Raw genomic sequence first — 26,375 nt, 5'->3', positions numbered from 1 at the left:
ACCAGATTAATATGTTGTAATGGGAGGTTATAAAATGTGTCAACTTACAATTTTGTGTTACTTAATGACACATTTAAAAATTTTTATTATTGAGTTTACCACTTTTAACTTATCTCTGTTTTGGACAGTTCAAATTTATTTTGTCTAAACTCATTGTGTGTTTGTGAGTGTGTGTGTGTGTTTTACACAACATGGAAGGCTTTTACAGTAAGGAAGTCAGGACAAGGAAAAAAGTCATCATGAAAGAGAAAATGAACATTTATTGGAAGAAAGTAAAAGTTTGGGTAACAGTGGATTTTCTGTAGCTGAGTGATGATGTTTTACATTGGCCTGGCTTGTTATTGGGCAAGAAGGAAGTCTTCTTTCCTCCTGCAGGGGAGGGATAGTAGTTGTACTTCTTGTTTTGTAGTAGGAGGTACATCTCTTTCTGTTGGGGTCAGTAACTGATGTCTTCCTGTTGAGGAAACTGATATTTTCCTGTTTCAGTAATTGACCATGTGTGGTAGGACATAAGAGCTCCCTCTACAGGTCTTCACAGGTCCCAATTGTTGAGGTTTCCTTTTTATTAATTTTCACAGGGCATTCCCTAAAAATACAACTTGTCATTTCTACACAGGCCTGGGGTTTAAAAGGGTACAAATTATTATTTCAATAGAGTGGAAATGGCAAACAAAATTTCAGAGTGGCATTAAGAAATTTTCAAAATTAACTAAGATAAAACAAGCAGAAGTCGTTAACTTATGAATAATCATAAACAGGGGAATAATTTTCTATTCTTAGAAAAATTGATCTAAATAAACGATGATATGTAGTCAACTGAGGGAAAATACAGCCTAAAGTAGTTTCAACATAGTTCTGTGCTATATGTGCTAAAATATTCTGAATCTAAGAGATTGCGTATTGTAGAAAATGAAGGATTTTTAAACACAGAAGCATTAAAAGTAAAAACTACATAGATATTTTACTTGAAATTTTAGGAATTTACCTTCATGGAGTCAACATGCTGACTTAAAAGAAAATAAATATAAAATATAAGTAGTGCAATGCAATGTAATGTGTTATTGAGAGTATACATGACAAAGATTAATTTCATATTTATAAACACACTGTACAACCAAAATTGACTTTTGTTGCACTTGAAGATGAAAGTTCCTTGCACGCTTTGAAATTTTAGACAAACTGCATTATGAAAATTTTCACTTTAAAGATTCATATATTTAAGTATAAATTAATAATTCATAGAAACTTTCATTTTAAAAACACTGATAATAAGCCATCAATGTATATAATTACATTCAGAGAAATTATTTGAATCTCTTTTATTTGCAATGTAGATTTTATTTTATGCTAGTTTATGTTTATATTTTAGCTTTGTGGAGGTATATGTGACACAACAAAAATTGCACAAATTTAATATATGCACTTTGATGATTTAATACTTCATAGGTTTAATATATGTTGAGTGAAGCAATTTACTGGAGACAATTTTGTTTCATTTTATTTTAACTCTGTCCCTTATTTAGCTTCACTAGTCTCTTCTAACACTTAAGGTCCTATTATAAGTGTCTCCAAATAAACAAGAAGCTCCTAGACCATGACATTTAATCCTTTCTACCACCCTGAAAAGGGTAGATTACAATAATTATGCAGTATAAGCATGAAAATATTATTTGATTGCATGAGTACTAGATGAAAATTCTTACAAGAAAGAAATTGAGATTATATAATTTTCAAAAGTAATTTTCCCTTTCTATACCCAGAAAATCAGGATATACAGAATGTTTAAAATAAATATATATTCACTGAAAAGGAATGAAACAAAAATTCATAGTTAACCACACATGAAACAAAAATTCATAGTTAACTACACAGAACACAGATCTCTTTGACTTTATATAAATTAATAGTGCTATTTTGAAATAGGCCAATACAGTTTGTGACCCAGACAGCAACCTTTCTATGGAATCTTTTGAAAAATAGCTTGTTGATCATAAAGTAGTATTATTAGCCTTCTGATATTAACAAAATCCTTATTGTATCTACCAAGACTTCAGAATAATAATAAAAAAAAACAACTGGAAAGAATCTGTCTGCAAATTTAAAATTATAAGAAAAAATTAAAATTATAATTATAAAAGTTATAGTAATATATTAAAATTTTAAAGTTATAATTAAAAGAATAAAGCAGAAGACCCAGGTTGGATCCCTGAGTCAGGAAGATAGAAAGATCTCCTAAAGGAGGGAATAGCTACCTACTCCATTATTCTTTCTTGGATAATTCTATGGACAGAGGAGCTCGGCAGGCTACAGTCCATGCAGTGGCAAAGAGTCAGACATGAGTGAGTGACTAACACACACACACACACATAATGTGTAAGCCAATGTATATTTTCAGAAAACATGAAAAAAAATTACACATTTTAGTTGATAAAAAAGTATTAACAGGAAAATATGCTTAAGGTACCAGTGCTATGCTATGCTAAGTCACTTGAGTCGTGTCCGACTCCGTGCGACCCCATGGACGGCAGCCCACCAGGTTCCCCCATCCCTGGGATTCTCCAGGCAAGAACACTGGAGTGGGTTGCCATTTCCTTCTCCAATGTATGAAAGTGAAAAGTGAAAGTGAAGTCGCTCAGTCGTGTCTGACTCTTAGCGACCCCATGGATTGCAGCCTACCAGGCTCCTCCGTCCCTGGGATTCTCCAGGCAAGAACACTGGAGTGGGTTGCCATTTCCTTCTCCAATGTATGAAAGTGAAAAGTGAAAAGTGAAAGTGAAGTCGCTCAGTCGTGTCCGACTCTTAGCGACCCCATGGATTGCAGCCTACCAGGCTCCTCCGTCCATGGGATTTTCCAGGCAAGAGTACTGGAGTGGGGTGCCGTTGCCTTCTCCGGAGGTACCAGTAGCATATGTGAATAATTATTTAACATTATTACTTCAATCATATGCATTTAGGCATATCCTATATGCACATTTGAAATATTCTAAATTTGTTATACTCTATACAAGGGGTTATAGGAAGATGAGAAAAAAAAAAAGAATGATTTGGAATTATAAGTTCAAAAATTTTCAAATGAAGAAACCTTGATGACAGAATTGCATAGTATTTAGAAGAACACAGAAAATATTCCCATATCTGACATTAAATGAGGTTCAGAAAATATGTGAAATTTTAATGAAAAGCAGTAAGATATCATATTGTGATGTTTCTACAGCTCTATTCAAATTAAGCCAAATTAATATTAATAATAATATTGGAAGAAAAGTTATGACAAACCTTCAGTTCAGTTCAGTCACTCAGTCATGTCTGACTCTTTGCGACCCCATGACCCACAGCACACCAGGCCTTCCTGTCCATCACTAACTCCTGAAGTTTCCAACAACACAAGGGAAGACTCTATACATGGACATCACCAGATGGCCAACACCGAAATCAGATTGATTATATTCTTTGCAGTCAAAGATGGAGAATCTCTACACAGTCAGCAAAAACAAGACTGATTAAATATCAGAGATATTACTTTGCCAACAAAGATCTATCTAGTCAAAGCTATGGTTTTTCCAGTAGTCATGTATGGATGTGAGAGTTGGACTATAAAGAAAGCTGAGCACTGAAGAATTGGTGCTTTTGAACTGTGGTGTTGGAGAATATTCTTGAGAGTTCCTTGGACTGCAAGGAGATCTAACTAGTCCATCCTAAAGGAAATCAGTCCTGAATATTCATTGAAAGGACTGATGCTGAAGCTCAAACTCTAATACTTTGGCCACTGATGCAAAGAACTGACTCATTGGAAAAAACCCTGATGATGGAAAAGATTGAAGGTGGGAGAAGGGGACGACAGAGGATGAGATGGTTGGATGGTATCACCAACCCAATGGACATGACTTTTGAATAAACTCTGGGAGTTGGTTATGGACAGGGAGGCCTGGCATGCTGCAGTCCATGGAGTTGCAGAGTTGGTCACAACTGAGCAACTGAACTGAACTGAACTGTGTTTTTAAATTTCTGTTTGTTACGTGAAAAGAAGAAAGCATTTGGTTCATTATGCTTGCATAACTTCTTAGATAAAATTCAGAAGTAATAAAGCTGTAAAAATTCAATAGGAGGGACTTTCTGATGAATGTTCTGTGATGAAACCACTATGATTTCATTTGCTCTTCTGTTAGATTTTAACCTCTTTCCCTGATTTTCTGGTTACTTGGATGCAGATAATGGAATTTATATAAAGACAATAGAAGACAGCTGCATGCAAATGAAAAAGAAAATAGAAATTTCAAGTGGAAGAAATAAGAGATTACATCATATTTGAATATAGGACATTATTCAGAGGACATAAATCCAGATTAGCTTTCCTTGCTTAAAGTATTAGACGAGGATAAGGATTAACACTTATAACATCTGAATAAAGTTGGTTTCTTTTATGCAGTGTTTCAGTAGCTTGAAAAAATATATTAAAATTTCCTATAATAAAACATATTCTTTAATATTGAAAATATGCTAAATAATATTTTCTTACAAATAAAATATTTCCTTTTTTTTTTTCTTTTTTATAGGTAAATTACTTTCTTGGTTCAATAAGATCTTCCTTGTTGCCAGTTAGCAAACAAGCAGTGTGTTTTCTATATATTATTTAATCTTATCTAGCACATAAAGTTGGAGAGCTAGATTTCTTCCTCAACTTACGTTAAAAGAAAAATGTTGACAAACTGATTTTTGCAGTGAAAATTACATCTAAATCATAGAGAAACTGGAGTTGCAATCTATGCATCTATTTTCATAGAAAAGCTAAAGTCTAAATCTATAATCTCTTGATCTTTACAACTATTTTGGCTTCTGTCAATCCTGCTTAGGAATGCACACTGACCTGATTTTCTTAGTTGATTATCTTAATTTCTAATGCTAACATATATCACATATCCAAACTTGACCTAGTTTCATTTGGCATAGAAGGAACATGGTAGATTTATATCAGAGTAAAACAACTTGATATGCTATCATGAGTTTTATTTGTTCTCCATTTTATTATCATAAATAGTTTTAAATAAGAGGATAAGGAATTTAGAAGAGAAGGCATGAGACAGAATTCTAATAATGTTAACAAGATAATATGACCTAGTGATAGAGCATGTTCTTACACAATTTGTAGTTGGATAATAGAGATAATTGAATTTCATCATTCCATAGAGAAGGGAAAATCTTCAATATTTCTTCCTCACATAATCTCAGAAGCCACTGAATCAATTTCATGGTACTGGTAATTATATTCTTCCATCGTCATTTTTAGAAGTATAGTGATAATAATAATGATGCATTAGTTATTAAAGTAGCAAAATTAATAGTTTGAACTGTGAAGTGCTTGTGTTTATGATATAAACCCATCTCTATTACAACATTTCCTCTTTTCATATTACCAGATCAGATGTAAAAACTTATATTATTTGTGTAAAGGACACTATTATTTGTCTAACATTTAGAAAGTATATGACAAGTCTTTGAGTAGCTAACTAAATATTGGGAAATTTCAAAGAGCAGTCATTTAAATAATCATGTTTAAGTGTTTATAGAGAAATTTAACGTGCTTAGAACAAAGTAAAATAACCTATATAGCAGAGGCCAAGATTAAGACAAAATGTCAAAGAGAATTCATCTATTAAAAAAATTAGTTTGCTAATTATTTAATAGGAGGAAACATCAAGTAAATTTTTAAAGAAGTAAAATAAAGATAAACTATTCAAATAAATAGTTTTACTTAAACTTTTAAGTAAAACCTTATTAAAAAATTATTCAATGAGTAAATCTGATATTCTCCCATAAGGTAAACAAAGAACATTAAACAAAAAGTCACAGCATTCAAATAATTTGATATCTCTAACTGTCAATTTCCTCTATATGAAATGTGGGTGATAAAATTAACGTTTACATAAAATTCCTTGAAAAGCATCACTTGCTATTAAAATAAAATGTTTTACTTTTCCTGTTACTTTTTACTTCACCTACTTTGTACAACATTAAATTCCCAGCCTTTCAACGGACATGTAAACCAAAAAACAAGGTGTGCTAGTACAAAGTCATTTTAATATAAAACACACATTTTAATATAAAACACAACATCATATAAAACACAAATTGTATATTACGAGGTTCTTCTGCCTACTGAGTCTGAATACTTTCAATATGCCAAACAAATTCACCTCATTTGGAATCATGGTCTCTCATTCACTTTACTCCTCAGTAAGACTTCTCTGTAAAACTTTTTCAGTTTAGACTTCCATTGTCTTCAGTATAAAGGTCTTTATTAATGTCCAGAAAAACACTCTGTTTCATGGCTAATGTGAGCCCTTTAGCACTTCCACCACCTCCAGTGCAATACTGTAGGAGCAGTATGGGATATTTTCAGTTCTTCCTTTCTGGGTAATCATCCAAGCCACACATCCAAACAAATGTTTCTTTTTTTCTCTACTTAAAATCACTGTATTTTCTACATGTTTTCCACAAAATCTGCCTCCACCTCATGTTCACCCTGGGTCTTCCAAAGACCACATGTTTCAGAGAATCCCCCAACCGGTGCTCCCTTGTATATTTGTGTATTACTTAACAATTTTTTCCTACTCATTAAAATAAAAGATTGAAGATGGAGAGGTATGTCAGTGGTAGTAAGACATTATAATAAATACAGACATAAATATGAGACATTAAGGAAAAAATTCTGGGTTTATTTATTTCAACATTTTTTCACTGTAAATATAACTGTCAAATAGGAGCATTGGAAAGTATATTTTATGATTCATTAAATTAATTTCACAATCACTTTGATAGAAGAAAAAATAGTAAATAGATATGAAAAATGATTATTCCACTCTTTGGTTACATATTGACATACAACAAACAACTATACAACACAGTGACTTAAAACAACCACTAAACTAATTTATCTTGCTCACATTTCTGACAACATGATAAACCACTAAATTAATCTCCTCATTAAGTAATCAAATAGCAAGTCATGTTTGAAATGTAATATTCTGTGGGGTTCTTTAAACAGTTTAATAGGAAAGAGTCCAAACACCTTAATTTAAGGGTTTTATTTTGTTTGTTTGACAACAGGACTCAATGTTTCCCTTATGAATAAACACAATGCAAAGTACAAGTCAGTTCAGTACAGTTCAGTTGCTCAGCTGTGTCTGACTCTTAGAGACCCCATGAATCGCAGCGCGCCAGGCCTCCCTGTCCATCACCAACTCCCGGGGTTCACTCAGACTCACGTCCATCGAGTCAGTGATGGACTCATCCTCTGTCTCATCCTCTGTCGTCCCCTTCTCCTCCTGCCCCCAATCCCTCCCAGCATCAGAGTCTTTTCCAATGAGTCAACTCTGCATGAGGTGGCCAAAGTACTGGAGTTTCAGCTTCAGCATCATTCCCTCCAAAGAAATCCCAGGGCTGATCTCCTTCAGAATGGACTGGTTGGATCTCCTTACAGTCCAAGGGACTCTCAAGAGTCTTCTCCAACACCACAGTTCAAAACATCAATTCTTCGTCGCTCAGCCTTCTTCACAGTCCAACTCTCACATCCATACATGACCACAGGAAAAACCATAGCCTTGACTAGACGGACCTTTGTTGGCAAAGTAATGTCTCTGCTTTTGAATATGCTATCTAGGTTGGTCATAACTTTCCTTCCAAGGAGTAAGCGTCTTTTAATTTCATTGCTGCAGTTACCATCTTCAGTGATTTTGGAGCCCCCCAAAATAAAGTCTGCCACTGTTTCCACTGTTTCCCCATCTATTTCCCATGAAGTGATGGGACCAGATGCCATGATCTTCGTTTTCTGAATGTTGAGCTTTAAGCCAACTTTTTCACTCTTCACTTTCACTTTCATCAAGAGGCTTTTGAGTTCCTCTTCACTTTCTGCCAGAAGGGTGGTGTCATCTGCGTATCTGAGGTTATTGATATTTCTCCCAGCAATCTTGATTGCAGCTTGTGCTTCTTCCAGCCCAGCGTTTCTCATGATGTACTCTGCATATAAGTTAAATAAGCAGGATGACGGTCTACAGCCTTGACATACTCCTTTCCTGATTTGGAACCAGTCTGTTGTTCCATGTCCAGTTCTAACTGCTGCTTCCTGACCTGCATATAGATTTCTCAAGAGGCAGGTCAGCTGGTGTGTTATTCCCATCTCTTGAAGAATTTTCCACAGTTTATTGTGATCCACACAGTCAAAGGCTTTGGCATAGTCAAAAAGCAAAAATAGATGCTTTTCTGGAACTCTCTTGCTTTGTCCATGATCCAGCGGATGTTGGCAATTTGATCTCTGGTTCCTCTGCCTTTTCTAAAACCAGCTTGAACATCTGGAAATTCACAGTTCAGGTACTGCTGAAGCCTGGCTTTGAGAATTTTGAGCATTACTTTACTAGTGTGTGAGATGAGTGCAATTGTGCAGTAGTTTGAGCATTCTTTGGCATTGTCTTTCTTTGGGATTGGAATGAAAACTGGCCTTTTCCAGTCCTGTGGCCACTGCTGAGTTTTCCAAATTTGCAGGCATATTGAGTGCAGCACTTTCACAGCATCATCTTTCAGGATTTGAAATAGCTCAATTGGAATTCCATCACCTCCACTAGCTTTGTTCATAGTGATGCTTTCTAAGGCCCACTTGACTTCTATTCCAGGATGTCTGGCTCTAGGTGAGTGATCACACTATCGTGATTATCTTGGTTGTGAAGATCTTTTTTCTACAGTCTTCTGTGTATTCCTGCCACCTCTTCTTAATATCTACTGCTTTTGTTAGGTCCATACCATTTCTGTCTTTTATTGAGCCCATCTTTGCATGAAATGTTCCCTTCGTATCTCTAATTTTCTTGAGGAGGTCTCTAGTCTTTCCCATTCTATTGTTTTCCTCTATGTCTTTGCATTGATCACTGAGGAAGGCTTTCTTATCTCTCCTTGCTATTGTTTGGAACTCTGCATTCAGATGCTTATATCTTTCCTTTTCTCCTTTGCTTTTCGCTTCTCTTCTTTTCACAGCTATTTGTAAGGCCTCCCCAGACAGCCATTTTGCTTTTTTGCATTTCTTTTCCTTGGGGATGGTCTTGATCCCTGTCTCCTGTACAATGTCACGAACCTCCGTCCATAGTTCATCAGGCACTCTATCTATCAGATCTAGTCCCTTAAATCTATTTCTCACTTCCACTGTATAATCATAAGGGATTTGATTTAGGTCATACCTGAGTGGTCTAGTGGTTTTCCCTACTTTCTTCAATTTCAGTCTGAATTTGGCAATAAGGACTTCATGATCTGAGCCACAGTCACCTCCTAGTTTTGTTTTTGTTGACTGTATAGAGCTTCTCCATCTTTGGCTGCAAAGAATATAATCAATCTGATTTTGGTGTTGACCATCTGATGAGGTCCATGTGTAGAGTTTTCTCTTGTGTTGTTGGAAGAGGGTGTTTGCTATGACCAGTGCATTTTCTTGGCAAAATTCTATTAGTCTTTGCCCTGCTTCATTCCGTATTCCAAGGCCAAATTTTCCTGTTACTTCAGGTGTTTCTTGACTTCCTACTTTTGCATTCCAGTCCCCTATAATGAAAAGGATATCTTTTTTGGTGTTAGTTCTAAAAGGTCTTGTAGGTCTTCATAGAACCGTTCAACTTCAGCTTCTTCAGTGTTACTGGTTGGGGCATAGACTTGGATTACAATTAAGTAAATATATATTTAAATACTCTGGTATTCTTGCCTTGAGAATCCCATGTCGGGCTACAGTCCATAGGGTCGCAAAGAATAGGACATGACTGGAGCAACAGAGCATGCACAAGTATATATTTATTCTAAATAGTATTTTATTTATGAAGATATTACCTGGAATACTTAATTTTTCATAATCCGTTAATCACTTCATTTCTGTAAAACAATATTTTTTTTCTATTAACATTACCTACTGCTATGGTCTAAATAATCTGGTTGATGGCAAAGTACTGGCATAATATTTCTCTGTTTTTAAGGCCTTTTTCATCTCCAACTTTTATTTTAGAACTTTTGAAAACTACAGTTAACTACCTTCTTAGCTTTTTTAGAGACAATACAACCTATGGTAGATTTAGCATAAATAACATTTTAGTGAATGTATTGTCATCAGATTTGACTCTAGACTTAGGCACGACTGTGACTTTTTGTCTTCCTTCCAGCCCCCTAGCTTCATTTTCGATAGTTCTCCCATTGTTTGACACTTTCTTCTTCTGAGGTATCAGTGTCCTTATTTCTTTTTCAGTTAGTCACAATCTTTTATTCAGTATTAATAAAAGTTGACAGATCAATTCACACTGATTTGTAAATAGTTGTATTGTTTAACATGCCTGTTACCTATCATCATTTTAAGGGATCCACTCCATACTACATCATCCATGTAAAGTATTTTCTTCTTGTTTAGTTGCTAAGTTGTGTCCAACTCTCTTGACACCCCATGGACCGTAGCCTGCCAGGTTTCCTTGTCCATGGGGTTTCCCAGGCCAGAATACTGGAATGGGTTGCCATTTCCTTCTCCAGGGGATATTCCCAACCCTGGGATTTAATCCAAGTATCATGCACCACAGGTGGATTCTTTACCACTGAACTACTAGGGGAGTCCCTGGAGGAGGAACTGGCATGCTCCAGTATTCTTGCCTGAAAAATTTCATGGACAGAGGAGCCTGGAAGGCTACTGTGAGGGGTCACAAAGCATTGGACATGACTGAGCAACTGATCATGCATGCAAGGTTAAATGAGGTCATAAGTGAGAAGCCATAATCTACATAATCTAATAGGACAGATGTCCTTTCAAGAAAAGGAAAAGACACCAAGAGCACACACAGACACGCACACACACACACACAAACATATACAGGAAAATGACATGTGAGAACACAAGGGTAGATATCTACCTAAGCTACTGAGATCCCTCACCAGTAACTGCCATTATTTCCATCTTGAACTTCCAGCCTCCACAGTTGTGAGAAAATAAGATTCTATTGTCTAAGTCATCAGTTTTTGGTATCCTATTATGGCATTTTAAGCTTATTTACTAAAACAGAGTGAGTCTATGAATGAGGAAGCATTTTTTACATTTCGAGGTATAATGTGACTTACCTAAAATATCAATAAGCATCTACTTCCTTTCTGGTTCTGCAGAAATCCATCAGTCTACATTATGTGTTAAAATACTCAACTTTCATTGCACGTTCTCACAGTATAGTTTTATGTATACACATTATAAAAAAAAAGTGAAAAATAGTGTACAATAGTGGACATCTATGAAAAACAACCCAAAAATGGAAGCATGAGTTGAAAAGTTATTATAAGAACTACAATAGGACAGTTGAGGGAAAGGGAGTGATTTTGTGTTATTTTGGCTTATTTACCTAAGTTTTATGTACATATCATCTTCCCTTCATATAATTTACTACTAAAGATAGAAAACCTGGCTACAATAATCATTTTTCTAAACCAGTATAACAATATTCTTTCTTATTTTTACTTGGAAATCCTTGAAATAGATTTTCACATCTAACTTGCATTTGTATTAGTTCGACCTCAATATTGAAATGATTTTGTTTTCCTAATGGAAAATATCAGATAAATAATAGGGGAATCAAATGGGAAATGTTCTCTTTTTTGCAAATAGGGCCAAAAATTAAAATGCATTACGGATTAGCCAATTGTTTAGGTCTATATAAAATGAACACAGTGTTATTCACAGAACTATGATATAAAATGTCTTGTTTCAGAGTGGTAATAAACGAAATGTCTAGTGAAAATGTTGCCATCAAAGAAGTTATTTAAAATAAGAGTATCAAACTTTTCTTCTAAATGTCAAGATCAGCCAAGTTTATTTTTAAAGCCTTTTCTAGTATTCTAAAATTATTCCATAATAATGGTTTTTAAAAAATAAAGTTCTTTAATTTATTTGTATAAATTCATAACCTTGCCCCCCCAAACTGAAAGTTAAACTGCATAAAATAGGTGCAATTTCAAATTTAGTAATTCAGTTGTTAATTTCAGCCTGGGAAAATATGCACTTAAGATATTGAAATAGAAACAATAATTTGGTACAATATTTTTTTTTCCTTTGAGCACCACACATAGGATATGCAAGGATCTTTTCTTTGACTTTGTTTTGCTTTCTGTGGAATTCTATTTAAAGCCAGTGTGATCTTTATGTTCAGATCAGTCTTGCAGGGCTGCTGAACAAAATGAATAATGAACCCAGTGGGATCTGACTAGCTATGTCTCAGTTTGTCATGCCGAAAATTAACTGCAAATGGGGAATCTGCAATAAAACTGCAACTTTAGAGTGTTAATTTCTACCAGTAGGAATTGACAACCATCAAATATGGTATATGCTATTCAGGATGTGAATTTAAGTTTGGCTGGTTCATAGCTTTCTTTAAAACAATTTTAAAGGATTTTACACATTCTGAAATACCATGTAAGCAGACAAAAGGTGGGTAAATTTATTCAGCAGACTATAACAAACACTGTTTCTATAACTTGCCGAACAAACGTAGGTTGTGTATTTACTGAAGCATCTGGATGAGAACTGAAAATGTGAATGTTTATCCATGCTATATCAGTATCCCAGATGATTTCTGTCTTATACAGAGATGAAAACTGAGTATATTTGATGCAAATTTTGTTTTCAACTGACTGATTTAGGGTTGTTTAAATAGTAACTATATGCATGAGTTTATGTAAATTTAATCATTTAACCTGACTTATCCAATATTTAGTTCTCTGTACCGCAGAATTCAAAATTATATTTTCAGTGAAAATGCCATCATAGAATATAAATTATATGCATAGACATATTCATTATAAGAAGATACCAAAAATAAATACAATATTATCAGAAAATAGTTTACAGACAAAAGAGACAGATACTGCCAATTCATCCATAAATATTACTTTCTACTAATTTCAACAAACACTTATATATTTGCTTTCTTATTAGAACATTATATTTTTAAATGCAATATATAAATTATTTTTCAAAACATCAAGAAAATAACATACTATTAATAGAAAAACAAGCAGCTTCTTCATTTCATACCACACTTAAGTCACAGTTATTATTAGAAACCATCACACCTAGCAAAGTATTATTAACATATGTCCTACTTTGGTAATCTGACATTGAAAATAGTTCATGAGTATTTATTGTTTTAAAAGAAGCCTATTGCAAATGCATTTTTGTGTATATGCATGTTTAGGGTATCTGGTAGAGCTATAAAATGAAGTAGTTATTTTTCTTTTGGAAAATTTTATATTGCTTCCCAGCTTTTATGTAAAGCTTGGAAAACATTTGCTATGCTCTATGTGCCCCAGCACACACCCAGAGTTTCTTGGCAAAGGGTGGAATACTTACTGATTCCAAGGGTTCAAAGAAACCTGTGACCAATCATTAGGTGAGTTAGAGGCTACTAGCTACACATGACAAAGAAAACAGACTTTATAGAATTAGTCCGGGAAAGTCACTAAATAAGCAAAGAGCAACAGCAGCAACAATAATAACAACAAAAATAATAACAAATGGCAAAAACAAGCCCTGAGGGGAATCTGATTTTCAAAGTGATCTAATTCTAATTTTACAATGGAAAAGAATAATTTTACAGTAATAAATGAGAAAATCCAGATTTAATGAACAAATTCCTAGAAAGACAAAAACTCCTGAAACTGACTCAAGAAGTAATATACCATTTGGATAGACTTGTAACTAGTAAAGAAGATGAAAGAATAATTTTAAAACTTTCTGAAAGAAGAGTCCAGGGTTATACTGTTTCAATGGTAATTTCTACAAGATTACTTAGAAATACTGCCAATACTTTATAAAATTTTCCCAATAATATAACAGGAGAGTGTATTTTCTGACTCATCCTATGAGCCAGGATTATCTGAATACCAGAACCAGACAATGACAAGAAAAGAAAACTACAGAAAAAAATGCCACCAATGAACAGGTGAAAAAGTAAGTTCTTAACAAACTACCAGCAAAGCAATTCCAGAAACATATAAAAACAATTATATCTCATGACCAATTTGTATCTCTTCTAGGAATTAAAAGTTAATTTAACATATGAAAATCAGTCAATTAATAGAATAAATGCAAACATGTGATCATTTCAATGCATTCAAAAACATTTGACAATATCAAACAAATTATTATGATAAATAATTTAACAAACTAGGAATATAAGGGATTTTCATTAACTGGCTAAAAGATATCCTTCAAAATCCACAGTCAACATCTACTTAATGGTGATAAACTGAAAATGTTCCCCTCGATATCAGGAACAAGCAAAGAGTCATCTATTCTTTACATTTCTATTCAACATTGTATCTAAGGTACTAGCTAGAGCAGCTGGGAAAGATAGAGGAATAAGAGCCTTCTAATTACAAAGGAAGAAGTAAATCTATCTCTAATTTTAGATGACATAATCATGTATGTAGAAAATTGGAAGGAATTCACTGGAAAACTTTCAGAATTAGTGAACAAGTTCACCACAGTTGGTCACAATGTTAATATATAAATATCATATTTTTCTATCTATTGGTAATAAACATTTTGAAAACAAAATAAAGAAAACAGTTCCATTTATAGTAAGGTCAATCATATTAAAATGCTAAGAATAAATTTAACTAGCTATATAAGACTTACTATGCATCAAAAAGTTGGAATCATTTTTGTAAGAAATTACAAATCTAAATAAATAGAACTCGTGTTAGTGGATCAAAAGACTTAGTATTACTATATTTGCAATATTCTACAAATAAATTTACAGAAGCAACACAATTCCTTTTAAAAACTCAGCAGCTGATTTTGCATAAATTAGTAAACTAACCGTAAAATTTAACTTAAATGCAAAGCACCTAGAATATTGAAGCAGTTTGAAAAAACAAAAACACAAAGTTGAATGACTCATACATGTTATTTCAAAATATATTACAAAGTTATAGCAATCAGAAAAAGTGTAGTATTGGCATATCAATAGACATACATAAATCAGTGGAATAGAGCTGAGAGTTTAAAAACAAATCTTTACATTTATGATTGATTGATTATATCAAAGATGTCAAGACAACTCATTAGGGAAGCACAATCTTTTCAAAAAGAGCTCAGAGACAATTTCATTTCCACTATGAAAATAATGAAATTGATTCTGCCTAATACCATATGCTAAAATTATCTTAAAAGGGAATAAAAATTTTAGAGTTAAAACTTTAAATCTTGTAGAATAAAACATACAGATATATTTCCATGATCTTAGGTTTCATGATGCTTTCTGAGATAGGACATCAAAAGCACAAGTGATATATGTGTGTACACACACACACACACACACACACACACACACACACACAATAGACCAGTTAGGCTTCATCAGAATGAAATTATTTTATGTTTTAAAGGATATCATTAAAAAAAGTTAAAGGGCAAACCACAGAATGGGAGAAAGTATTTGTAAGTCCTATGTCTGAGAAAGGAATTGTATACAGACTACACAAAGAACTCTTGTATCTCAAAAATAAAAAGAAATAAAAAATTAAAATGATATAGGTATCTGAATACTCATAAACTACTGGTGAAAATGTAAATTTATGCAGTCACTTTAGTAAACAGTTTGGTAATTCATCAGTAAGTTTTGTGTTACTGTATGACCCAGTATTTCCACTCTGAAGTATATACCCAAGATAATTGAAATCAGATATTTACCCAATAACAAATTTTTATCATAAAATGGCAATTTAAATAAGAAATAGAGGAGAAGTTCATTTATCTGAGGAAACTTCCTTTTAACTCACTTTCCCTGGTGTTGGTAGATAAACTACTCCTACTGTTTCCTAACATACCACAAGAGCCATTCAGCATCTTATTTCTGGTGATACCATCTCTAAAAGGAAGTTTTCTTACATTACCTGGGATCCGATTTCCTATTTCAGTCCACTCGTAGGGGTATCTGTGACAAGATCATCAAGTTCCAATTCACTCTTCATTCTTGAAGAGTGCCAAATGTATACTGTATTCAAATTCTGGAGGGATGTGCCCTAACATTAGGCTGAATGGTGTTCCCAAATTTAAATTATCAGTGAAATTGAGGATACTAGTCAATATTACAAAATACATCAGAAAACTCATACCACTTGAAATGAGAGTGACAAATATAACAATCAGGAAATTTTCACACTATGGAATCTGGATGCATATTTCATAATATAAAATAAGTATTAAAAATGATTGAAGGCCTAGCGAGGCAACAAATACATTACAACTTAATACCCTTTAAAATACTCAATTTTTGAAAAATCAATGAAACAGTTATGAAGAGACACTTTTCCAAAACACACAGCAATTCCCAACTTTGAAACAAAAATTAATTATATTACTAAACAACATTGTCCTAATTATAAATATATTAATTAGAAATCAAAACTACAGAATGTCTGTCAAAATATTAGTGTAAAATAAATTTAAAATTTTAAATATCTTTGAGAGAAAAAAATCAAAGGATATATTCATTAATTTATATAATGTTCAATTTCTTGTGAGCTCAGGAAGTGCCAAGTACTATTAAAATTCTTTTAAATTCACTATAATATTTGATCCTCATAACTCTGTGAGCCATATTAGAATTATACTTATGTATGCATTGATACAAAAATAATCAATAGAAAGATAAAATCTGAAGGTGATATGAACATAAAATAACCCTGGGTGTTTAAATATGAATGTAGCTAGTTTAATGGCACTCCATTCCAGTACTCTTGCCTGGAAAATCCCAGGGATGGAGGAGCCTGGTGGGCTGCAGTCCATGGAGTCGCTAAAAGTAGGACACGACTCAGCGACTTCACTTTCACTTTTTACTTTCATTCATTGGAGAAGGAAATGGCAACCCACTCCAGTGTTCTTGCCTGGAGAATCCCAGGGACGGGGGAGCCTGATGGGCTGCCATCTATGGGGTCACATAGAGTCGGACATGACTGAAGTGACATAGCAGCAGCAGCTAGTTTAATTAGAGTTAAGTAAAAATCCAGTATCATGATTAGTGATTCGACTGAGATGGAACACAAGTACACATTGTTCCTAGTATGTGTTTGGCACTAACTCTTTTACATTCATTAACACATTTTTGCCCATAACCCTGTAAGCTACCTTAGGATATTTTTAGCTGCTGGCAATAGGAAAAATGAGAAAAACAAACTTCAAACTGGCTTAAACAAGAACAAAATTGATTTCATCACAAACCTGAAAATCCAGATACTTCAGATTTGGCATAATCCAGGCTCTCAACTCTATTTAAGATTGAGTGTATTTTGTCCTTTTCCACATCAGCTGGATATCAAAATATTTACTGGTGAACCTAGCATCACATCTCCTAAAAAAGAGAAGAGAAAAAGCAGACTTTGGTGGAGAGCTTTCCAAGAAGTTGCAGGAGGTTCTTTTTCATTCTGGAATAATCAACAATCTTCCCAGTTTGATTTCTTCACTTAAACTCTATTAGATGCTCCATTTTCAACTAATGGAGATCATCAGATTAACAAGGGAGATCATCAGATTATCCTTTAGCCAATAATCTGTATTACCTTGGGGGTGAGAATGAGCAAGTTGCCTTTATTGACCATGGTTTTGGTATTGAAGACTCAACCTGAAGTTTGGTTAGAAAAGTGGTAAGAGTAACTGAATGCTCTGTAGGAATTCAAAACTGCCCTTTACAGATATTTATTTTTGTAAATAAATTTCAAAATTCAGTCTGTGCACACTAAAATTTCTTTGTTCACCACATACATGCAGAATACTTTCTAACCACCAGTGTTTCCCCATAGAAGGCTGATGAAGCCTTACTTCATCTGAGAGCTATTGTTCGGATTTTATTATATTATAATAAAGGGGATGACAGAGGATGAGATGGTTGGATGGCACCAACTCAATAGACATGAGTTTGGGTAAACTCCGGGAGTTGATGATGGACAGGGAGGCCTGGCGTGCTGAGTTCATGGGGTCCCAAAAGTTGGACATGACTGAGTGACTGAACTGAACAGAACTGATACCCACTCCCATAATTTACATTTCCAGATAACAGGATTAGCCAGAAGGTTTTTTCCAGAGACTGTCCTCAAGCAGGATACATTATTGTTATATAATCCCAAGGAATGTAGAGGGAAAAAAAAAACAAACAAAAACATTTGTCCTTTCTTCCTCCTTGAGAATTCCAGACCCCTCTCTCCTTGGGGACCCCCAGACTTCTTATCAACCTGCCTAGGAATTGATTCTCTCAAAAGGAGCGTTGTTACAGTGTGAATGTTTGTGTCCCTCAAAATTCTTCTGTTGAAATTCTATACTCCATTGAGATGGTATTAGAAGATAGGGGTTTGGAGAAGTGATTATGTCATAACAGTAGAACTATGAATAAGATTAATGCCCTTATAAAAGGCCCCAAGAAAGCTCTTTAGCCCTTTCTGCCATGTGAGAACACAACAAAAAGTCCTCAACCATGAAAAGAATGTGCACTCAACAAATGCTAGCATCCTGATCTCAGAATTTCAGTCTCCAGAATGGTGATAAATACATTTCTGTTGTTTATAAGCTACCTAGTCTAAGACATATATTAACAGAATCAAGGTCTCACAAGTGATTCTATAATATTTCTCCTCAAAAGGAACCTTGTTCATTTTCTTGGTATAGAGTAATTGTTGGACAATAATTCACCTGTATGTATCTATTCATCTATTCAAATGCTTTTTTGATAGTAAACATTTTTACTTTTAATATTTTCTTGCAAAATCAGCCCCTCCTTTAGTATATTAGATCCAGATTTGAGAACTGGTTCACAATTAGAAATTAAACTGCAAATTGCCAGTTTTTCTTAAATTGACTTCTCTCAGCCTCTTCATCATTCATCATGGATTTTGGTTAATTGTGTAAATATAGCAATACTTTATTGGCACCACACATATCCATCCTATCACTTGGTTTTGGGCATTTCAGACTGTTTCTGGATGTCAGGGCAATTTGCTGCCCATAATGATAATGGCATACACTTTTATTTTGATATTTAATGCTACTTGTTTTCTATGTTTTGTAATATCCCCTTTACCCCAATAGTAACAAGATACTCAGTACTATCAAAGCATCTCTTGCCATCAGCCTACTTCTGAACTTCTCAAATTGGAATTGGTACATTCCAAATTTGTTTTTGTAAATGTACTTTCCCACAGAGTATAATTAGCAAGTGGATTTTCTGAATATATATAATCATAACATGACCGGTTTTCCAAGGCTTATGATCTCTTTCTTCAGTATTTTTCATTTAAATCCTGTCCTGTCTACTTTATTTCATGTGGGGCATGATTTTTTTCAATATTTCAAAAGCCACTCAAGTTTAGCCCTGCCTCCCAGGACTTTGCCAGAGTTTTTAATCATATATCAATGGAGAATGCTCCCATATAGGTAAACGACATTACTCAGCTTTGTGTCCTGTCATTCTTGATCTAAAATCTTTATTTTTTTAAATTTAATTTTATTTTTTAACCTTACAATATGGTATTGGTTTTGCTATATATCAAAATGAATCCGCCACAGGTATACATGTGTTCCCCATCCTGAACCCTCCTCCCTCCTCCCTCCCCATACCATCCCTCTGGGTCCTCCCAGTGCACCAGCCCCAAGCATCCAGTATGGTGCATCGAACCTGGACTGGAGACTCGTTTCATATATGATATTATACATATTTCAATGCCATTCTCCCAAATCATCCCACCCTCTCCCTCTACCACAGAGTCCAAAAGACTGTTCTATACATCAGTGTCTCTTTTGCTGTCTCGTATACAGGGTTATTATTACCATCTTTCAAAATTCCATATATATGTGTTAGTATACTGTATTGGTGTTTTTCTTTCTGACTTACTTCACTCTGTATAATAGGTTCCAGTTTGACCCACCTCATTAGAACTGATTCAAATGTATTATTTTTAATGGCTGAGTAATACTCCATTGTGTATATGTACCACAGCTTTCTTATCCATTCACCTGCTGATAAATTCCAGTCGCTTGGCTCTTTGCAAGTTCATTTGTTTCATAAATCACACAGCGTCTTTGACATATATTGTTAGTTGTGTGCTTAGTCACTCAGTTGTGTCTGACTCTTTGCGACCCCATGGACTGTACCCCACCAGGCTCCTCTGTCCACAGAATTCTCCAGGGAAGAATACTGGAGTGGGTTGCCATTTCCTCCTCTAATATTGATAGCTACATCTTCTTTTACAAAAGTTAGCTCTTCCAAAGCTTGATTATGTTTTGATATAACCTACTGTCCAGGAGGAATGACAAAAGCAAACCCTGAGGCTGGAGGATAATTGGAGGCTGAATGCTTTCATGTCAAGCAAAGACCACGTATTGTTTTCAAGCATGAGGGAAGAGGTGGTTTATAAATTCTAACAGAAAGGAGCAAATCCTTCTGCAGATTCAGAGGGTTTAGGAGAGTATTGGGATTCAGATTTTCCAAATGTGTCAACTCATATGCCCTATCCCAAATCTCAGGGTTCTACTCTTTCTCAAGCATGGCACTGACCTTGGTATAAATATTTGCTGGAGTTAAAAAAGTCAATCTTTTCTGGAGCTCTGCCACCCTGATAATTAAGTCATGGGACTGATTCTCAGTTGTTTCTACCCTCTGGTTTCAGGAAATAATTATATTTTTATGAGGGTTTAACCTATTGCCTTTGCTGTTTAGTTGCTAAGCTGTGTCTGACTCTTTTGTAACCCCATAGACTGTAGCCCACCAAGCTCCTCTGTCCATGGGATTTCCCAGGTGAGAATATTGGAGTGGGTTGCCATTTCCTTCTCCAAAGTATCTTCCTGGACCAGATCAAACTTGCGTCTCCTGCATTGCAGGCAGATTCTTACCACTGAACATTAAAGCCCCCGTATTTCCTTTAGTTGGTGATTAATCATTGTTAGACTTTGATACTTTATCTCATGAAAATTTTAACAGTTGAACCGGGACAGGATGCCAGAAGCTGAGTACATGAACTGACATTGCAGGGTTTACTTTGCCTCCCAGATAATTGGTTATCCAGTTGTGAGATTGCATTTTAGAGTCAGATTTCTGGATGACTCCTGGTACCAACTTTCATTGGCCAGTGACCTCAGGAGGCATGCTATGGGAAAGGTATTTGCATGCGGGAGGTTTACTGGGGGAATGTTTTGTGATCCCACATCTGTGAAGGTTATCCTGCACTGAAGCAAGAGGGTGGGGCTCTTATTATTATTAACAGACACAGACTGCTCACCAGGCAAATTCATCTGCAAGCTCTCAGCAAGCAAAACTCCAAGCAGCTGGGAAAATAAGGGGACATCAGGCCCACCTCCCACTAAGGTTCCTTTGACATATGAAAGTATTTTATATGTATTTAATATGCATTAATATTATGCATTAATATGTAATAATTATTTTTAATGTGGAAAAGAAGATGTGGTACATATGTACAATGGAATATTACTCAGTCATGAAAAGGAATGGATTTGAGATGTAGTGGTGTGGATGAACCTAGAGCCTGTTATACAGAGTGAACTAAGTCAGAAAGAGAAAAACAAATACTGTATATTAATACACACACACACACACACACATATATATATATATATATATATATGGAATCAAGAAAAGTAGTACTAATGAACTTATTTTCAGAGAAGGAACGGAGACATAAATATAGAGAACAACTTGTGGACACTATGGAGGAAGGAAAGGGTAGGACAGATTGAGAAAGTAGCATTGACACATATACAGTATCATGTGTAAAATAGGAAGCTGTTATATATAACACAGGGAGCCCTGTCTGGTGTTCAGTGACAATCTAGAAGGGGAGATTGGGCAGGGGATTCAAGAGGGAAGGGACATATATATGATTATGACTGATTCATGCTGTCATATGGCAGAAGCCAGAGAAGCATTGTAAAGAAATTGTCCTCCAACTAGAAAAAGAATAATGATAAGATAAGCAAGAGTAATAATAATGATAAAGAATAATAATAAAATATTGCATATTTGAAACTTGCAAAAATAATATTAGGATTAAAGTCATTATATTTTATAAATAATTGTCAGTTTCAAATATAAACATGATATAAAAGATGAGGTCATTAATGCTCTCATATTTCTTCCTGATTTTGCTAAGTCCCCTCTTCTCACTTTCAATATTGTTAATTATATTAATATTATTTTACTACAAAATTTGTAACATTTCTGTTCTACTATGCCCACAATTGTTCAATAATATTTATTTACATTAATGGCATTGCCTTATAACTTATCATTTTACCTAGGTATTTTTCAAGAAGTGCTTATGAGTGATATGTTCTTAAGTTTAATCATACTTTCTTATGTTTGTCCCTTGACATAATGCCTGATATTCTGGAGGGTTTATATTACATTTCTGTATAATCAGTTTTTTTCTTTAGCACTTCATAAGCATTGCTCTGTGGTTTTGGCACTCAATTTACTTTCTTTTTTTTTTTTTTCAATTTACTTTCAAGAAATGTACTGCCAATCTGATTTCCCTCCTTCTCATGCTATTTGCATTATATTCCCTGGATGACTGAACAATAGTTTCTTCATTCTTTAATACCAGTATAGTCCATGGGGTCGCAAAGAGTCGGACACAACCGAGCAACTTTCACTGTCACTTTATTAAAATTTAAATGCAGTTTTATATTTCCTATTTTACACACTAGCAGAAAGAAATCAATTATAATCCTATGAGCTATATATAGAGGATATATTCTTATGTTTAAAATTTATTTTACATATGTGTTTGTGTACATATACATATATACGTGTGTGTGTACATGGAATTGCAGGCATAAGTAATATATTTGCTTACAGTTGGCTGGATTTTAACAGCGATGCAAAAAAAAAAAAAAAGATTAAATTCAAACTCTATGCAGAGGTCAGCAGTAACTTACCAATTTTAAATTTTGAATTTAGTGTTTTTAGTGTTTGAGGTATTATTGTCACTTATATACATATGTAAACAGAGTTGTTTGCTGTTGATTAGATTGCAGAGTTTTAAAACCTTCTGATAGTTTATGTCTATTTGAATAGAATTCAGTATTAGTAACATAATAAAATATTTAATGAGTCAGAAATTGCAGAATTTTAAGTTTTTCTAAATTATATAGTTTGTCCATATATATTGACATTTCAGTCATTTACTTAAAAAATCATGCTGTAATAAAAAAATTCTAAATTTTATGGTCATACCTATGCTTCTAAAGAATTGAGTCAGAAAATAAAGGGACTGGTATTTATCTTGTTGGTAGACACACACAAAAATGCTATACCAGAAATATTCACACTTATAACCAAAAAGAAATATGCACTTTGTTGGAAATTCAGTACGAGTTTTCAATGTCACAGTGTATCATGTTGTTATGCCACTTTGAATTCTGTTTTACTTTTAGATCATCTCACAGAATAAAAAAAAATGTATTTTAAATCATTCACTCTTTACCCTTATTCAGTTTCAGTTATAATGAGTAAATAAAGTATATTTTAATATAATAATTATTATATATGTATATGTATATCTATCTGCTTTATTCCCCCATAGAATCACCATAATGATCAGGTAGATTAGGTAGAATGCAATATACAATACATCTATTCATAACTATTTCAGCGTCCAGAGGTATTTATAGACTCGAGATATGAAGAATATGAAGTAAAATTCTTTTAGTTTCAAACCATTGAGTTCTTTGGGGAAATCAAATTAATTATGCATTATATTAATTTACTGTTAGCATTTACTGCAGCCCATGGAGTTAGGCACAACTTAGTGACTAAACAACAATTTACTCTTTATGCATAAACAATAGCTGGACTGCCATGTTCCTAGCTAAGGCTGAACCCTCTCCTTGAATCTAATTCCCTCATACATTCTCAAGGACATGCTACTAATATATCGATTCTCCTGCTTTGCAGCTACCAATTTTCTTTTTTGTTATTCCTACCATCATAGAAATAAACTGTTTCTTCCATCTTAAAAGAATCCTTGTTTTTATCCTAGCTTCTGTTCCATTTATCTCCTCTTTACAGAAATTTTTCTTATAAGAGTAGAAGAGAATTGTTGGCTTCATGTTCGCCACTTCCGCTGGTTTTTGCCCACAAACTTTACTAAAATATCTCTTTCCAAAGTCACCAGCGAATTTTGTGTTGGCAATTTCAATGATCAAATTGCAGTAATCATACTTTATCTACTTAGGGTTATTACATATAGTATAATACTCTATTTTTCTTGAAATGCTTCTTTCACCTAAATTCTTAGACACCATTCTCAACCTTAAATTTGGGAGTGCCCCTGGACTGTTCAACATTATTATTTTTTATTATCTAACCTAAGTCTCTAAACTATCTCACATAGCTTGATGATTTGAATATATAAATTCTAAATCCTGGATTTTGAATCTTCAGTCTGGTTCTCTCATGATCTCCAAGTCCAAACATTCTATGCCTACTTGACATTTCCAACTATATATCTGCTAGTCATTGAAAACTTAGCCTGTTCAAACTTCATGGGGTAATTTTTTTGTACGTTTGTTATTGTTTGCTCAGTACCTAGAAAACTACCTGGTACATAGTAATGGGCAAAGGTATTTATTCAGTGAATGCATGTGTATTTTAACTGGCTTAAAAACAACCAAATGATGCATATCTGGGTGAAATATTATGCTTTTTTTATTCTTGAACAACATTCTTAATATATTGGTCCTATTTATTTCTGTACTGGTTATTGACTAGTTTGCATAATGAAATATACCATTTGTAAAATGGGGAGTATCCGATTTGCAAAGGAAATAATGTTTCTGAAATATTTTCTAATATATATTATCTTTTTCTTACTTGACAGAACTTATGTATAATCTTCCTAACACTAATTTTGTAAAAGCAAAGTTTTAGCATATAAGTATTTGCTGCTATTTTAGTGAGGAATGGGCATTTCAGAAATAAACATCCAAATAAAACTTTAATTGGAAAGTAAAGGTTTTGACACTAAAATTCAATTTTTATACTGTGCCAGAAGCAATGTTTCTATAAAGAACAAACTATGAGACCAATGCTATTGATGTCACATAAACAAAGAATTTTCGGCACTGAATTTTTGTTGTTTAACCATGACTTTGGTTTCTCACTACATGCATTCCAACTAAGTTTCAAGTATTTGCTGAATACAGAATACGGTTTTTGTTTGAAAATAGGACGCAATTTAGATTTGAGGAATGAGTTTTGAAGAGTCAACTATTACTTACATACATACATATATATATATCAGTTCAGTTCAGTTCAGTCGCTCAGTCGAGTCCAACTCTTTGCGACCCCATGAATCGCAGCACGCCAGGCCTCCCTGTCCATCACCAACTCCCAGAGTTCACCCACTCATGTCCATCGAGTCAGTGATGCCATCCAGCCATCTCATCCTCTGTTGTCCCCTTCTCCTCTTGCCCCCAATCCCCCCCACCATCAGTCTTTTCCAATGAGTCAACTCTTTGCATGAGGTGGCCAAAGTACTGGAGTTTCAGCTTTAGCATCATTCCTTCCAAAGAAGTCCCAGGGCTGATATCCTTCAAAATGGACTGGTTGGATCTCCTTGCAGTCAAAGGGACTCTCAAGAGTCTTCTCCAACACCACAGTTCAAAAGCGTCAATTCTTTGGTGCTCAGCCTTCTTCACAGTCCAACTCTGACATCCACACATGATTACAGGAAAAACCATAGCCTTGACTAGACAGATCTTTGTTGGCAAAGTAATGTCTCTGCTTTTGAATATGCTATCTAGGTTGGTCATAACTTTCCTTCCAAGGAGTAAGTGTCTTTTAATTTCATGGCTGCAGTCACCATCTGCAGTGATTTTGGAGCCCCAAAAAATAAAGTCTGACACTGTTTCCACTGTTTCTCTATCTATCTCCCATAAAATGATGGGACTGGATGCCATGATCTTCATTTTCTGAATGTTGAGCTTTAAGCCAACTTTTTCACTCTCCACTTTCACTTTCATCAAGAGGCTTTTGAGTTCCTCTTCACTTTCTGCCATAAGGATGGTGTCATCTGCATATCTGAGGTGTTTGATATTTCTCCCAGCAATCTTGATTCCAGCTTGTGTTTCTTCCAGTCCAGCGTTTCTCATGATGTACTCTGCATATAAGTTAAATAAACAGGGTGACAATATACAGCCTTGACATACTTCTTTTCCTATTTGGAACCAGTCTGTTGTTCCATGTCCAGTTCTAACTGTTGCTTCCTGACCTGCATACAGATTTCTCAAGAGGCAGGTTATGTGTCTGGTATTCCATCTCTTTCAGAAT

General features: G+C 34.3%; 1 long non-coding RNA gene across 1 annotated transcript in view; it reads right to left on the bottom strand.

Moving 5' to 3' along the window:
• Nucleotides 1–240: 240 nt before the first annotated feature.
• The window catches only part of LOC147361814 (uncharacterized), a 140,023-nt gene continuing 113,888 nt past the window's right edge, over nucleotides 241–26,375 (bottom strand). Inside the window, exons 2-3 of the long non-coding RNA XR_015137657.1 lie at nucleotides 17,264–17,393; nucleotides 241–618 (exon numbers count right to left, since the gene is read on the bottom strand). This is a non-coding gene — a long non-coding RNA (uncharacterized LOC147361814). The remainder of the gene's footprint in view (nucleotides 619–17,263; nucleotides 17,394–26,375) is intronic.

Source organism: Bos grunniens, chromosome 12 (assembly GCF_055505025.1).
Source record: "Bos grunniens cultivar Pamir isolate PY7600 chromosome 12, Bosgru_T2T1.0, whole genome shotgun sequence".
Classification (NCBI taxonomy): Eukaryota; Metazoa; Chordata; class Mammalia; order Artiodactyla; family Bovidae; genus Bos; species Bos grunniens.
This window is presented reverse-complemented; position numbering and strand designations above follow the sequence as displayed.